The following is a 15,084-nucleotide window of genomic DNA, read 5'->3' on the forward strand; positions in this document are numbered from 1 at the left end:
CCAATTTGATGGTGAGTACATGAGGTGTTTATTTTTCCATTCTTGGGATACTTCACTTAGTAGAATGGGTTACAGCTCTATCCAAGATAATACAAGAGGTGCTATATCACCATTGTTTCTTATAGCTGAATAGCACTCCATGGTATACATATACCACATTTTATTAATCGACTCATATCTTTATAGGCACTTGGGTTGTTTCCAAATCTTTGCAATTGTGAATTGTGCTGATATAAAAAATTCAGGTGCAGATGTCTTTTTTATAGAATGTCTTTTTTTCTTTTGGGTAGATGCCCAGTAATGGGATTGCTGGATCAAATGGTAGATCTATTTGTACCTTTGAGGTATCTCCATATTGCTTTCCACAGAGCTTGCACTAGTTTGCAGTCCCACCAGCAGTGTATGAGTATTCCTATTTCTCTGCATCCACACCAATATTTATTGTTTTATGACCTTTTGATAAAGGCCATTCTCACTGGAGATAAGTGATATCTCATTGCCATTTGACTATCTTCTTTAGAAAAACTTCTGTTCATGTCTTTCACCCACTTTTTAATGGGGTTGTTCGTTTTTTGTTTGAGTTATTTGTAGATTCTGGATATTAATCATTGGGTTTATAGTTTGTGAATATTTTCTCCCATTCTGTAGGTTGTCTGTTTGCTCTCATGATAGTTTCCTTGGCTATGCATCATTCCTCTCAGATATAGAAAAAATAATTTTACGCTTTGTATGGAATCAGAGAAGACCCTGTATAGCAAAAGCCATCCTAGGCAAAAAGAACGAAATTGGAGGCATCAATTTACCAGACTTCAAACTATACGTCAAGGCTATAGTAACTAAAACAGCATGTACTGGTGCAAGAACAGGGATATAGACCGATGGAACAGGCCTGAGAACTCAGATATAAAACCATCCTCATATAGCCAACTAATCTTTGAAAAAGCAGACAAAAACATACACTGGGGAAAAGAAACCTTATTCAATAATTGTTGCTGGAAAAACTGGATAGCCACATGTAGAAGACTGAAACAGGATCCACACCTTTCACCTCTCACAAAAATCAACTCGCAATGGATAATGGACTTAAACCTAAGATATGAAACTATAAGAATTCTAGAGGAAAACATTGGAAATACTCTTCTAGACATTGGCCTAGGCAAAGAATTTATGAAGAAGACCCTGAAGGCAATCACAGCAACAACAAAAATAAATAAATGGGACCTGATCAAATTAAAAAGCTGTTGTGGTATCAGTTTTAATATCTCCTTTTTCATTTCTGACTGAGCTTATTTAAATCCTTTCTCTTCTATTTCTGGTTAATCTGGCTAATGGTCTATAAATTTTGTTTATATGTTCAAAGAACCAATTATTTGTTTCATTTATCCTTTGCTTTTTTTTTTGTTTTTTGTTTGCTTGGGTTTGTTTGTTTGTTTCCATTTAGTTTAGTTCTGCTCCGAGCTTTATTATTTCATTTCTTCTGCTGGCTTTGGGTTTAGTTTGCTCTTCTTTTCCTAGTTCCTTGAGATGTGATCTTTCTGTCTTTGTGATGTAAGGCATTGAAGGATATTCCCCTTAGGACTGCTTTTTCTGTATCCCATCGATTTTGGAAGCTTGTGTCCTCTTTGTCATTCAGTTCAGGGAATCTTTTGATTTCCATCTCAATTTCATCATTGACCCAAGATCATTGAGCACAATGTTGTTTAATTTCTATTACTTTGTGTATATTTGAGTGTTTCCCTTAGAATTGATTTCTAGCTTTATTCCATGGTGCTCTGAGAAGATACATGATATGATTTTGATTTTTTTTTTTACTTTTCTGAGACTTGTTTTGCAGCCTAAGATATGATCAATCTTGGGGAGCGTCCTATGTGCTGATGAGAAGAATGTTAATTCAGTAGTTTTTGGATAGAATGTTCTGTAAAAGTCTATTAAGTCCATCTGTTCTAGAATCTTGTTTAAGTCCAGTGTTTCTTTATTGATTTTCTGCTTTGATGATGTGTCCAGCTCTGTTAGTGGGATGTTGAAGTCCCCAGCAATTACAATGCTACCTTTTTCTGTTTGCTTAGGTCTAGTAGGATTGGCTTTATGAATATGGGAGTTCCTGTGTTAGGTGCATATATAGTTAGGATTGTTATGTCTTCGTGTTAAATTTTTCCCTTTACCATTATATAATGACCTTCTTTGCCTTTCTTTATCACTGTTCATTTAAAGTCTATTTTATCTGATACGGGAATGGCTATACCTGCTCACTTTTGGTTTCCATTTGCATGGAATACCTTTTTCCATCCCTTAACCTTGAATCTGTGTGAGTCCTTGCAAGTTAGATATGTTTCTTGGAGATAGCATATACTTGGTTGTGTTTTGTCATCCATTCAACCAGTCTATGTCTTTTAAATGGAGCATTTAGACCATTCATGTTCAATGTTAGTCTTGATATGTGTTCTGTTCACCATGTTGGATAATACTTTGTTGTTTTGTTTTCCCTCTTTTGTTACTGTTTTATAAGAGCTGTGAACTTTAACTTTTGGGTGTTTTTATACTAGTGGGTGTGTATTTTGCTGTTATGAGCATTTCCTGTATGGCAGATCTAGTAGTGACAAATTCCCTTAGTGTTTGCTTATCTGGGAAAGTCTTTATTTCTCCATCATTTATAAAGCTAAGTTTTGTAGGATGCAAGATTCTTAGCTGGCAGTTGTTCTGCTTAAGAACACTAAAAATGGGGCCCCAATCTCTTGTGACTTGTAAGGTCTCCATTGAGAAGCCTGCCATTAGCCTGAAGGGTTTTCTTTTGTAAGTTAGTTGTTGATTCCATCTTGCAGCTTGTAGAATTTTCTTCTTTGTTTTGACTTCGGCCAAGTTGATGACTATGTGTCTTGGAGATGTCCTATTTTTTATAAACCTTCCCAGTGTTCAATGATCATCTTATATCAGGATATTTGAATCTCTGGTGATACCAAGGAAGTTTTCCTCAATAATTCCTTCAAATAGATTTTCCAGGCTTTTTGCTTCTTCTTCTTCTCCCTCAGGGATATCTATAATTCATACATTGATTTGCTTCACACAGTCCCATATTTCTCTGAGCGATTCTTCATTCTTCTTGACTCTTTTTTCTGCATCTTTGACTGACAGTGTTGGTTCAACAGCTTTATCTTCAGGCTTTGAGAGTCTTTCTTCTGCTTGGTCTAGTCTGTTTTTAAAGCTTTCTGCTGTAATTTTAAATTCCCTAAATGACTCTTTCACTTCTTTAAGTTTAATTATATCCCTTCTTATGCTGTCTAGCTCTTTTGTAACTTTTTCATTTTGTTCATTGATGTCCTTAAATATTTGTTTTGGCTTCTTTGTTTTGTTTTTCAACTTTCTCTTCAATCCTGTTCATTTTAATTGCCATCCATATTCTGAATTACATTTCTGACATTTTGACAATTTCCTTTTTGTTGGGGTCTATTGCTGTGGATCTATTGTTATCTCTTGGAGGTGTATAACTAGCTTGTTTTCTCATGTTGCCAGAATTTTTTTGCTAGTTTCTTCTCATCTGAAACCTCTTCTTTCAGCTCACTGCAGATAGGTTTGCAGTGCACCTGTTCTCCTTTGCTGGGAACTCTCCTACTTAGTGAAAAGATGGGAAGGTCCCTAGATGGTGCTTTGGTGTCCTACTCTGGAATATTGACCCAGCAGGTGAGAGGCGGGCACACTGAGAGCCTTTAATGCAACTATTCTGTTTTGTCCCATTCCCCTGTGACTGTCACAGTTCAAGCCAGTGCTGGATGATCTTTGCATGGTGTCATGGGTTGTTCTTCAGGTCTTTGCTGAAAGCTTGAGGTGGTGGTCTTCATGAGAGCTTCTCCATGGAGGCTGGGTCTCCCAATGGTGGTGACAATGGCAGCTGGGTGAGGCTCTCTAGGCAGTAGTTGTGGGTCTCAGGGCTGTAGGTGTTTGCTCCAACTGGGTCCATGTGCAATGACAGCTCAAAACTAGCAGATGTCTGACAAAGCACTGGACTGCAGGGGCCCAGTGGCAGTACTGGAGCCTTGAGGTAGAGCTACAGGGCTGGGTGGCAGCATGGGAATTGCGGGGACAGTGCCATGGGGTCAGGTGGCAGCATGGGGGTCATGGGGATGGGGCCACAGTGCTGGTCTTCTAGGTGGCTAGGGCTCTCCCCCTGCCCAGGTCTCATGGAGGCATTCACTGCAGGGCTTCTGAGGTGACATCTGAGGCAATTGTTCTACTCAAATCCCCCATGGGGTTGTGAGGTGCTTGGCTTCCAGTCAAGGGGTGCATGAGAGCATCTGCTCTCCCTGCTCCCTCCCTGGCTTGTCTGGGACAATGTGGAGGCAGCTGCAGCAAAGACAGGCTCTGTGTAGACAAGGTACACTGGGCCTGAGAGCTCAGAATGGTGTCAGTTGCAGGGACCCAGAAATTGAAACCAGCAGGTCCCTGCTGTGCCCAGTCTCCAGTGCAATGTCACTGCACAGACTCCAGGCAGCTCCCTGATCAGTCCTGAGGTCTACAGTGGTGGTGGAGGCTCCCTCACAGCTCGGGCCACAGGGTACCTAGGGTGAGCATGTAGTCCTGGGTTTCTGTCCTCCTCTCCTTCCCCACATGTGGACACCTCCCACAGGTACCTTCTGATCTTGCCGAGTGGATCATGCTGTCACACTCTCGGTCACTCTGATTGTCCCCTGTGACTTCTCTGATGACACAATGCTTTTTCCAAGAAGGCCCATCTATAGATGGGCATCTGCCTCCAACTTTTAATCCTCTCCCTGAGAACAGTATGCACAAGCTGTCTCTAGTCTACTTTCTTTCCCCTGCCTCCAATCGCTACTATTTTTTTGCCTATATAATGTCCCAAAGACACTCTTAAAATTCTCAGGATAGAGAGGTTTTCATCATTCAATAGGCATCTGCTTCTAGACCTCGGGCTTCCCTGCAACTAAAGATGAGCCTGTGGGGTGGTTTTCAGATGCAAACAAGAGGAGTGTAAAGAACACAGGCCAGACAATGGCACTTATCAAAGAACAGCAGCCAAAGCTGAAGTGGTAAGAGCAGTGGCAATGATGTTAGCACTATTCACCTACATCATCGTTATGGAGCACCCATGACGTGCTAGGCAACAAGTGAATCATTTTCTATGCATTATTTCAATTAACCTTTACAACAATCCAAGGAGTTAAGCACTGTCACTGTCATATTAAACTAAGGATTAATTTGAGTCTCAGAAAAATCCTGGTTTGAATATCAAATCTATCACTCAGTAGATTCATGACCTTGTGCAGTCTCCCATTTGGAAGCTTCAGTTTCCACATCTGTAACAAGAAGATAATAATACCTACTTCACTAAGTGGTCAGGATTCACTGTAGCTAGAATATAGTAGGTGCTTAATAAATGGGTGGTATTATATACTGCCTTCAAATTAGGAGTCCCAATAAATAGTATTAACTATTAGCCCCTTGAAGATTTCTTCTGGGCTTCCAGCTGCAACTCTTCAGATTGACCCCTTGTTTGGGCCCACTGGAAAATATCCTGGGAGGCCAGATATGGGCATCACAGTGACCATGGCTATTCAAGACAGAAGGAGCTGCTCATAGCCATCTGGGAGTAAGAGCAGGATTTTGACTGCCAAGGTGCTCTGGGAATCCAAGAGTAAAGTGGATCTCATGACTCCAACCAATGCCACCTCATGTACTGGCAAACAACCCCTCTTTCCATTTGCACCTTCTGTGATTTTCCCTTTATTTGATCCCTTGCCAAGGTCTATGTAATAGGATGCCCTTGAGCCAATTCCTTATTATTCTTAACAAGCTGAAGGTTATTGCTAGCTGGCTGCTTACTTCCTCTCCCAGCAAGAAGATGAGCTTTCAGGTCCTGCTTCCCTTTTAGCTTTTCTCTTTTCCTTCATGACGGGGCATTACCCAAACATGCCCCGCTGGCCTCAGGACCTCCCTTCTTTCCTTTCTGACTCACCTCGAATCAGCCCACTGGGCTGTAGCCAGAGTAAAAATCCCAGCAGGATTTCTTGGCTGGTCCTCTCCCACCCACAGTCTAGCTGGACATTTTGGGAGAAGTAATTTTTATTGTGGAAACTTGGGACCTTAGAACATTCTGCTTGAAACTGGACACTTCACATCTTTGTTCCAAAAATTACCAACTGCATGCCTTGGGACAAGTTCCTTGCCCCTGAAGCTGTAGTTTATGTAGATGTGCAATAGGAATAATAATACCCACTTAATATTTATTTGTGGAAAGCGTCCTATAATCCATGGGTCTAATGATGAATGAGCCCTTGTTCTTTTTCTTTGTGGAGCTTAAGGTGAGGCATACCTACCTCATGCAACCACTAGGAAAATAAAATAAATGTTAGGAGCCAGTACAGTACATGGCATGTAGTAAGCATTAAATGCAAGTTAGCTATCATCTTTATTCTCAATGTTGTTATAATTATCATCATTGTTGCTAATGTTTTTATTCTTTTATAATCCAGTTCAAAATTCAGACAGTCAAATGTTTTCAAATCAAGCATCTAGCTTCAATCAACATTTCACATGGGAACTACCTAAGAATGAGGTCTAAATTCAATATTGAATATATATGTTTTTAAAATGTGTCAAGTGCCTGGCAAATAATAGATTCTCGACACATGTTTTTTCACTGTGTATTCTTTGTTGTCATAGATTTATTTTCTCTTTTGAGTCAGATAAAAACAGAGTGTATTTAATTATTGGAATTGTTTTAAATAGGGGAGTGATATTACTCATTCACTTAGCACATATTTATTTATCAAATACCCACTATTTGGATTCACTTTAGCAGCAGACTAGAGGTGAACTTGAAGGCAAAAAACTGCAAGGGTGGAGAGAACAGTTGAGAGGCTGCTGTAAGATGCCAGGTGAGAGACATCATGATCTGAACTCAGGTAATTGCTGTAGCAAAGTAGTGGGAGAGTAATTTACTTGGCTATTGATAACATACTCGTCAGTGATTGCCTACAGAACCCAATCAGCATTAGAGACTACTTTTCCTGCTTGTATTTTGGCATCTAATCAGAATCAATCATTAAATCAACCAACGTATACAGAGCATATCTGGATTCCAGACCTTGGCTACAAATGGATGACGCAAAGATGACTAAGATAGAGTTATTGCCCTAAGGTGCTCGTTGTAAGATGGAAATTCTTGTCCCTGGGTCTATATCAAGTATAACTCATGTGGAAGTTTGGCTTCCTCTGCCAGACTGCAAACCCCTTAAAAGTAGGGGTTGGCTTTCTCACGCTCATTGGAGGCCCCAATAAACAGTACCTATCCTCCCTCCAGAGATGTATACAGGTTGAGAAATTAATCAAAGGATGTGTTCACTTCCCATATTGTGGAAATAAAGACCAACCAAATGAGAACAAGCAAAGGCTATTTATTCAGAGCTTGCTATGACAAGAGAATTAGAACTGTTATTCACATTTTGGGAGAGACCCAAAGGCAAGGAGTGGGAAAGCTTTATAGTGGAAAAATGAGAGGTTTCAAGTGTGCTCTGACCGGCAGCTGCTGGCCTGGGGAAGCTGGGAGCAGCTAACTAGAAGTGGGGCATCCTATGTGATTGGTTAGGGGTACATATTTGGCTTTCTCTGATTGGACTTAAGTTGGAAGTGGGGACAAAAATTAGGGAAGTTGTCAATTATTAATTAAATCCTGGCTGTTTGGGGCCTATTGTTATAGAAGTTATTGTTTAGCTTCCTGGATTGTTATTACAGATAGTGGTCTGACAGTCAACAAGTGTGACTTATATTAATAGTAGTCTGGCTTCCTGAGCTAGTTATTGTAGATAAAGTGTTGGTTTCCTGGAAAGGTTGCTGCAGGTTATGGGGTAGAGTTCTATTTTCATATGTCTGCCCATTGTTCGTATATTCAGTCTCTTAACATGAAAAAAAAAAAAAAACCTTAACCCTTACCTCACCCCCATATACAAAATTGATTTAAAATGTACTGTAGACCTCAATGCAGAGCCTAAAACTAAAAATTTCTAGGTGAAAACATTTGAGATGAAAAATTTTTTTAGATAGGACACAAAAACACTAATATAAATGAAAAAAGTTGATAAATTGTATTTAATCAAAATTAAACTCTTCAAAAGATACTGTTAAATAAATAAAAAGTCAAGTCGTAGACTGTGGAAAATATTTGCAAAGCACATATCCGATATGTATCTAGAATAGATAAAGAATTCTTATGATAAAAAAACAACCTAAAATAAGCAAAAAGTTTGAACTGCTACTTCACCAGAGAAGATATATGGAGGGCAAATAAGCATGTGAAGAGATCCTCAACAGCATTAGGGAAATACAGATTAAAATCATAATGTAATAGTTAAAATCTGAAAGCAAAACTAATAAATACCAAGTGCTGGGAAGGATGTAGAGCAATGAATTTTCACACATTTCTGCTGAAAATGCAAAATGACTTTTTAGAAACAGTTGGGCACTTTCGTATAAAGTTAAAATGTATGTTGAACATATTATCCAGAAATCCCACTCCTGGGTATTTACCCAAGAGAAATGGAAACACACAACCACACAAAGACCTATACGTGAACACTTATTGTAGATTTCATTAAGGATAACCAAAAACTGAAACAAACCTAATGTCCGTCAGCTGGTACTTGGATAAACAAATTGTGGTACAACGAACACTACTCAGCAATGAAAGAAACATGCGACGTAAATGGCTCTCAAAAGCATTATGTTAAATAAAAGAAGAAAGCCTCAAAAGCTGGGAGCGGTGGCTCATGCCTATAATCCTAGCACTCTGGGAAGCTGAGTGGGAGAATCGCTTGAGGTCAAGAGTTCAAGAGCAGCCTGAGCAAGAGCAAGATCCCAACTGTACTAAAAAATAGAAAAAAATTAACCAGGCATGGTGGTACATGCCTGTAGTCTCAGCTACCTGGGAGGCTGAGGCAGGAGGATCGCTTGAGCCTATTGTACAATTCCATTTATATAACATTCTGGAAAAGGCAAAATCACAGGGACAGAAATAAGATAGTGGTTGTGGGCGGCTGGGGTGGAAAAGGAGACAAACTACAAAGGGGTGTGAGAGAACATTTTGGAGGGGATGGAAATACTCTGTATCTGTCGTGTGGTGGTGGTTAAACAAACAACTGTGTACACTGGCCAAAACTCATGGAACTGTCCACACAGAATGGGTGAATTTTGTATTTTTAAAATTGTACAATAAACCTACTTTTTAAAAAAGGTTGCTGCTCAGAAGTGATAGCAAAGAGGCTTTCTAATCTAGATTTTTTGGAATTGGACAGATTTTCATCTCCAGTCAATCAATCTGAACGTGCCCAGTTGTTCTTTGCAAATTTGCGTATCACATAATTCATCCCACCTTCCCTGGGGTAAAATCAATAAAGGAGTAGGGGAGGACAAGAGAGTATTTAGAGAAATTCCTCCTCCTGAAGACCAAAGGATCAGGGAAAATGCATTCTCCCTTAATATTATTCACTGTCCATTTGATGCTAAACTTCTGGATAAACGTGTATATGGGGACTCATTTATTAATATCTACTTATCTCTGCTTGTGTATATGTTTAAAGTTTTCTGCAGTTTTTAAAAGTTTCTTGTGTTTTAAAATATGAGAAGTGATATTTTGGGCAACAATCAAGTATTATGATCCGGGATAATGCTATATTTTTCATTCACAATTATCCACAATAATGGATATTTATGTATCTAAAACATAGCGAAGTGTCCTCTACATGTGAATCTAGGATTCGAGCCTTGGTGAGAGGCTGTGCTACGTAGAGGAGAGAATTTGGAGCATCATGCAGGGGCCTGAGTTCTAGTTCTGGCTTAGCATATAAATCTTTGGGCAAGTAATTCTCACTGAATCTGGCTTCTTATCTACAAAATAGAAAATCAGGCAGATGCCGTGTGAAGCCCCCTTCTACTCTAATGCCGTGAAACTCCCACTGGAATGTGAGCTCTTTGCATGGGCATCCTGTCTTCCTCTTTCAAAGCTGTATGTCCCGTGCCTGGGGCAGTGCCTGGCACACATAGCGGTCAATGACATTCATTCATTCAACGCATGGGCAAATTGCCTTTTTTAAAATCCTCTTCTCATAAGAACCCACCTCTTCCCCTACAATGAAAGCAGGTTCTGTTTAGAAACCAAACTGCGTCTTTTCAGCTTGTTGAAGTCAGCTTGAAAAGCCAGGAGGGTGGCAGCAGGCATTACCTCTACCTACATCATCCTCATTGTTGTAAGCAGGGTTGAGGGAGAGTCAACAGTCTAGTTCACGAAATCCTGCTCGCAGACCCTCCAGGGCTCCTACTCCCCCGAGGATAAAGAACAGAGCCTTCTGTGGTCTGCAGAGCCTTGCCTGGTGCAGGCTCATCCTCCCTCCAGGCTCATGCTCATCTTTGCTCCTTCCCAATGGCCTCCACGCAGCACCTCAGGGCCTTTGCACATGGCGTCTTCTCAGCCTAGAAGTGTTTTCTCACCCCTGCTTGGTTCATGCCTACTTTTATTTCATTTCTTTAGGCAAGCCCTCTCCAACCCGTAGACTCGACTATGTTGCCCTGCTAAGCACTCCATGACACCCCTTTACTTTTCCTTCAGAGCACTCTCCAAAGTTTATTGAATTTATCAAATGATCTTATCCATCCTTAATATGATATAAACAAGAAACAACTTCATTGTTCTCCCATCATTTGTTCTAGCCAAATTCTGTTGGATCTTTCTTCTCTACACTTTTAGGACATTTCAGGCAAATTTCTTGGCTTTCTGGCAACTTTCAGTTACATAACAATTTCATTAGTCAATTGTGACTCATTTTCAGAAATTAAAAAGACATATCTAAATCAAAACTTTTATTTCACATCCAAAGCAAAGTTTGTCCCCTCTCCATGGTTTCAACTCAAGATATGAGATGCTCCCTCACTCTTCACCCTTCTCCTGCCACCCCCCTTCCACTTTCAGCATCTCTAAAGTCAGGTCAGAAGGTAGAATTAGAAAAACAGTGACCAAATTATTTTTACTTAATCAGTGCTATTTGTATGGTTCCTTGCAGCCGGTGCCTGCTCTGTGCCCAGATATCCCAATGCTGGCTCTCTGAGGGTAAACCTATTCACAGGGTCACCAGTGGCTCCCTGTGGGACCTCCAAGCTGTGCAGTGCCCTGACACGGGTAATACACTGCTTGGTTGACAGCTTGCATTGCTCAAACGCCAACCTCAGCTTCTGTACTCAAGTGATGCATTCAGTGGCATCTTAGCGGCTCCCTCACCCCAAGAGGACTCCGCTAGACTCAGGAGGTCCCATCTGGATGGACCGACTCCAGCTACCTTCCTCAGGACCATCAGCTGCTTGGGAAACTCATGTCTTCTTTCCTCTCCAACAGTGATGCCCACACCGCTCTCTCTTCCCCAGATGCCTTCTGCTCAAGAATTCTCCAGTTTCTATGATCACATAAGACCTCCAACTCCAGGGGTGGGTCAGGCTCTCACACAACTTCTAGATCACATTTCTGTGATCCCATGAGAACTGTAAGGCTCTCTATCTCACAGCTCAGCTGACATCCAACTGGATAGCGAGAAAAATAGTTGACTTCTTGCAGGCACCCCAATCTTTTCAGTGATTCCCTCGGGGTCCTTGTCACTCGGCTAGAGGCGGGGGAACCCTTCTGTTCCCTCCCCATAGGAAGGAAGGAGGGAAACACTTCAGCACTCACTTACCAGCTAATAACTCTTTGCCTGGGCAGCTCTCTTCAATCACTTTCTGAATTCCTGGTTTTCTCCTATGTGGATTGAAAATAGATGATGGTCAGTGTCAGATCCAGCTGGCCTTTAACAAGTTCTAAGTGGATGTGTGAGCATTGATTGCTCATTGCTCTCTGTTTTGTGTCCTCAACTGAAATTCCAAGTGGATGGGAATTAATACCCAATTAACATCCCGTTAAACATAGTTCTGTGATTATTTGATGAATGTTTGTCTTTCCCACTAGATTTTGTCTCTACAAGCACTCTACATTTGCTCTCCACTGAACACCAAGATCAAGCATTCAGCATCTGGCATATAGTAGCAGCTAAATAAACATGTGATGAAGTAATGAATAAAAAAGCAGGATGAGAGACAAAGAAAACCAGATTTGTATCACCAAAACTCCCAGGTTTGGAAGGACTAAGAGATGGGGCATCATTTGAGCACGAGTAGATAAAGCAAAGGTTCCCAGAGCCTGACGGCCCATCAGAATCACTCACATAGATTTTTAAAACATAAATGCCTGGTATGCTGATTCAGTAGATCTAGTTAAGAACCAGCGAGCTCAATTGCATAAGACAGGTTCAAATAATGGGCTAGGAGAGTTCAGGGAAAAGCAAGCTTGCGCCTGCTTGAGAATATCAGGGAGACTTCCTGGAGAAAGTGATGTAAACGGAAGATAAATGTGAACAGGAGAAAGGGGCACGGAGAGGACATGGTTAGTTGGGACTTGCTGCCGCAGGAGATGACATTAATATAAGCAAGGCACTGGAGAAGAGAAGATTCAATTCCTAACAGAACCCAGTGCATCTGTGGGGAGGAGGAGGAGGAGATAGGTGCAGCTCATCTGATTTCAAGTGGTCTGGATGCAGAAACCTGATCTTGTTATGTTAGCAACACCCTAGGGAGGAAATGTGATATAGTGGTTGGTGGGTCAGTCGTGGATCAGACTGTTTAAATTACTCATTTATAAAAGGAGGATAATAAATTTATTCACCTCAAGAAATTATGGCAAGAACTAAAGGAGGTGATGCTTGTAAATGCATTAGCACATTGTGCATGCTCATTATACACCAGCTAGAACCTTCCTTTTTTAAACAATTATAGCACCTAGCAAAAAGTGCGTGTGTGAGAGAGAGAGAGAGAGAGTGAGAGAGAGAGAGAGATATCAGAGATCTGCTGAGCCGGCTCAGACCAGCCAGCAAGGGCCAACTGTGCACATGCCTTCCCCACTTTGTATTCAATGAAAATCAGGTTGTAGTTTGAAACTGACCATGATAGTTATTTACACCAAGAAAATTGACAAAAGTTACAAATCTAAACTTTTTTTTTTTTGAGAGCTGTTAGATGCTCTGGGAACATCGACTGGATTGGAATGGATTGAACTGAAACCAGTTGAAAAGTAAACTTTCCAGGGGGCGAAAAGAGCATAGGCTGAGAGATATAATAAAAATTGCCTACCTAGCCGAGACAGAATAAGACCCTGACCTTGGAACAAGTGGCAGGTAAAAATGGAATCTGAATTTTTACTCTGAGCCAACACTCCCTTTAGCATATTTCTCAGCCCATCACTTTTCACCACTGTTTCCAAAATAAGTATGAAAATAACTTAGTGAAATAGACACTGCCAGGCTTTATCCACATCTGAGGCCTGAATGCTCTAGGACTGCAACCCCCAAGCCCCAGACTAAAGACCAGTACTCGTCGGTGGCCTGTTGCGAACCAGGCCACACAGCAGGTGAGCGGAGGACAAGCAAGTCAAGATTCGTCTGTATTTAGAGCTGCTCCCCATCGCTCAGATCACGGCATAAGCTCCGCCCCCTGTCAGGTCAGCTGTGGCATTAGATTCCCATAGGAGTGCAAACCCTACTGTAAACTGCATGTGCGAGGGATCTAGGCTGCGCGTTCCTTACGAGAACCCAATGTCTGATGATCCGAAGTGGAGCTGAGGCAGCGATGCTAGTGCTGAGGAGCAGCTGCAAATACAGATTATCGTTAGCAGAGAGATCTGATTGCACAATAAAGGTAACACACTTGAATCATCCCAAAACCATCCCCTACCCTGGTCCACGGAAAAATTGTCTTCCATGAAACCAGTCCCTGGTGCCAAAAAGGCTGGGGACCACTGCTCTAGGAGACAATTTCAAAGGTTCATTCTCTCTGGGAAGAAGAATAAGTCTAGGAGAATATAGATTATAATAAATTATCTGAGATGAAAAATAATTTTTTAAAAAATCAAATCTGTATTAGAAAACAGAAAAAATACTGTGATACTTTAATGATACAAGAAACCTTATCCTCAAAGGCGTGATAAACAGCATTAATGGGAAATCAGAGAAGTCGTGAATGATGCAAAAAGCAAATATGAATATCCACAAGTTGTATCAACACTTGGCCAAGTTAAGGCAGAAAAATAAGAACATATCTATTCTTTTATTGGTCAACAAATTCATTTACTTCTAAGCTGCCTGGAAGAGATTGTGCTATTCTAAAGAAGAGTGAGTGGTAAAAGACCGTTTAAAAAATCATAACTTATAAACAAATAAACGAACATATTAAAAAGTGGCAACATCTCAAATTGAGTTTGTTAAATGGGTAACATCAAGCACCAGCAATTTGTTAGAGAATATTAAGAACTGTGAGGAACTTAGAAATGATCAAGGACAACATTTTACTTTGAAGATGAGAGAAAAAACCCAGGGACTCTATCTGATTAAGATTCTACTCTAATTTAGCAAAAACTTATGACTAGCTCCTATGCTCAAGATACTGTTTTGACCACACCATGATGGCATTCAGATTTTGGACAGCCAACAAATTCAAAAGACCATTTCCTCCATATTGAAGGATGGATACCTAAAGCAAATAGAGCCCATTTGAATGGGAGCCCACCAATCTTCTTGGTCAGATTTGTGGTCAGTGTTCACTTCTCTAACTCCGGAAATATTTCTTTCCATTAGAGTTCTCATTGCTTGAGAAAAATGAGATGAAAAGCAAGATAAAAACAAGATTTTTTTCAGTCATTTAATTTCCATAAATGACATCATAAATTATATATTGCTGTTGCCAAGGAGATATAAGAAATACATAGCAGAAGGAAACAAAGAAATTGATTGCTCCAAAGATGACTAGTCACAGGCTTTGGGGAATCATTCTGCCTTTTAAGTTGTTATGATCAGTTCTTTAAAGCACAAAGACATATTTGTTTTCTGAAAAAAACTCAATCATTTATCGATTCAGCAAAGAACAAAGAAAGCATCAGAACAGTATTCGTAACCCTCTTTCTTTTCACAGTACGTAGAATGAGGGACATTTTCCTGCCATATTTACCAAGAG

The 15,084-nt window shown here is 40.5% G+C and overlaps 1 protein-coding gene across 1 annotated transcript in view; it reads left to right on the forward strand.

Annotated features, from left to right (window-relative positions):
* C1QTNF7 (C1q and tumor necrosis factor related protein 7) overlaps positions 1-15,084 on the forward strand; it is a 116,825-nt gene that overhangs the window by 89,341 nt on the left and 12,400 nt on the right. The gene's annotated exons all lie outside the window — the stretch shown is intronic.

The sequence above is a fragment of the Propithecus coquereli genome, unplaced genomic scaffold, assembly GCF_000956105.1.
Source record: "Propithecus coquereli isolate 6110/MARCELLA unplaced genomic scaffold, Pcoq_1.0 Scaffold13, whole genome shotgun sequence".
In the NCBI taxonomy this organism is placed as follows: Eukaryota; Metazoa; Chordata; class Mammalia; order Primates; family Indriidae; genus Propithecus; species Propithecus coquereli.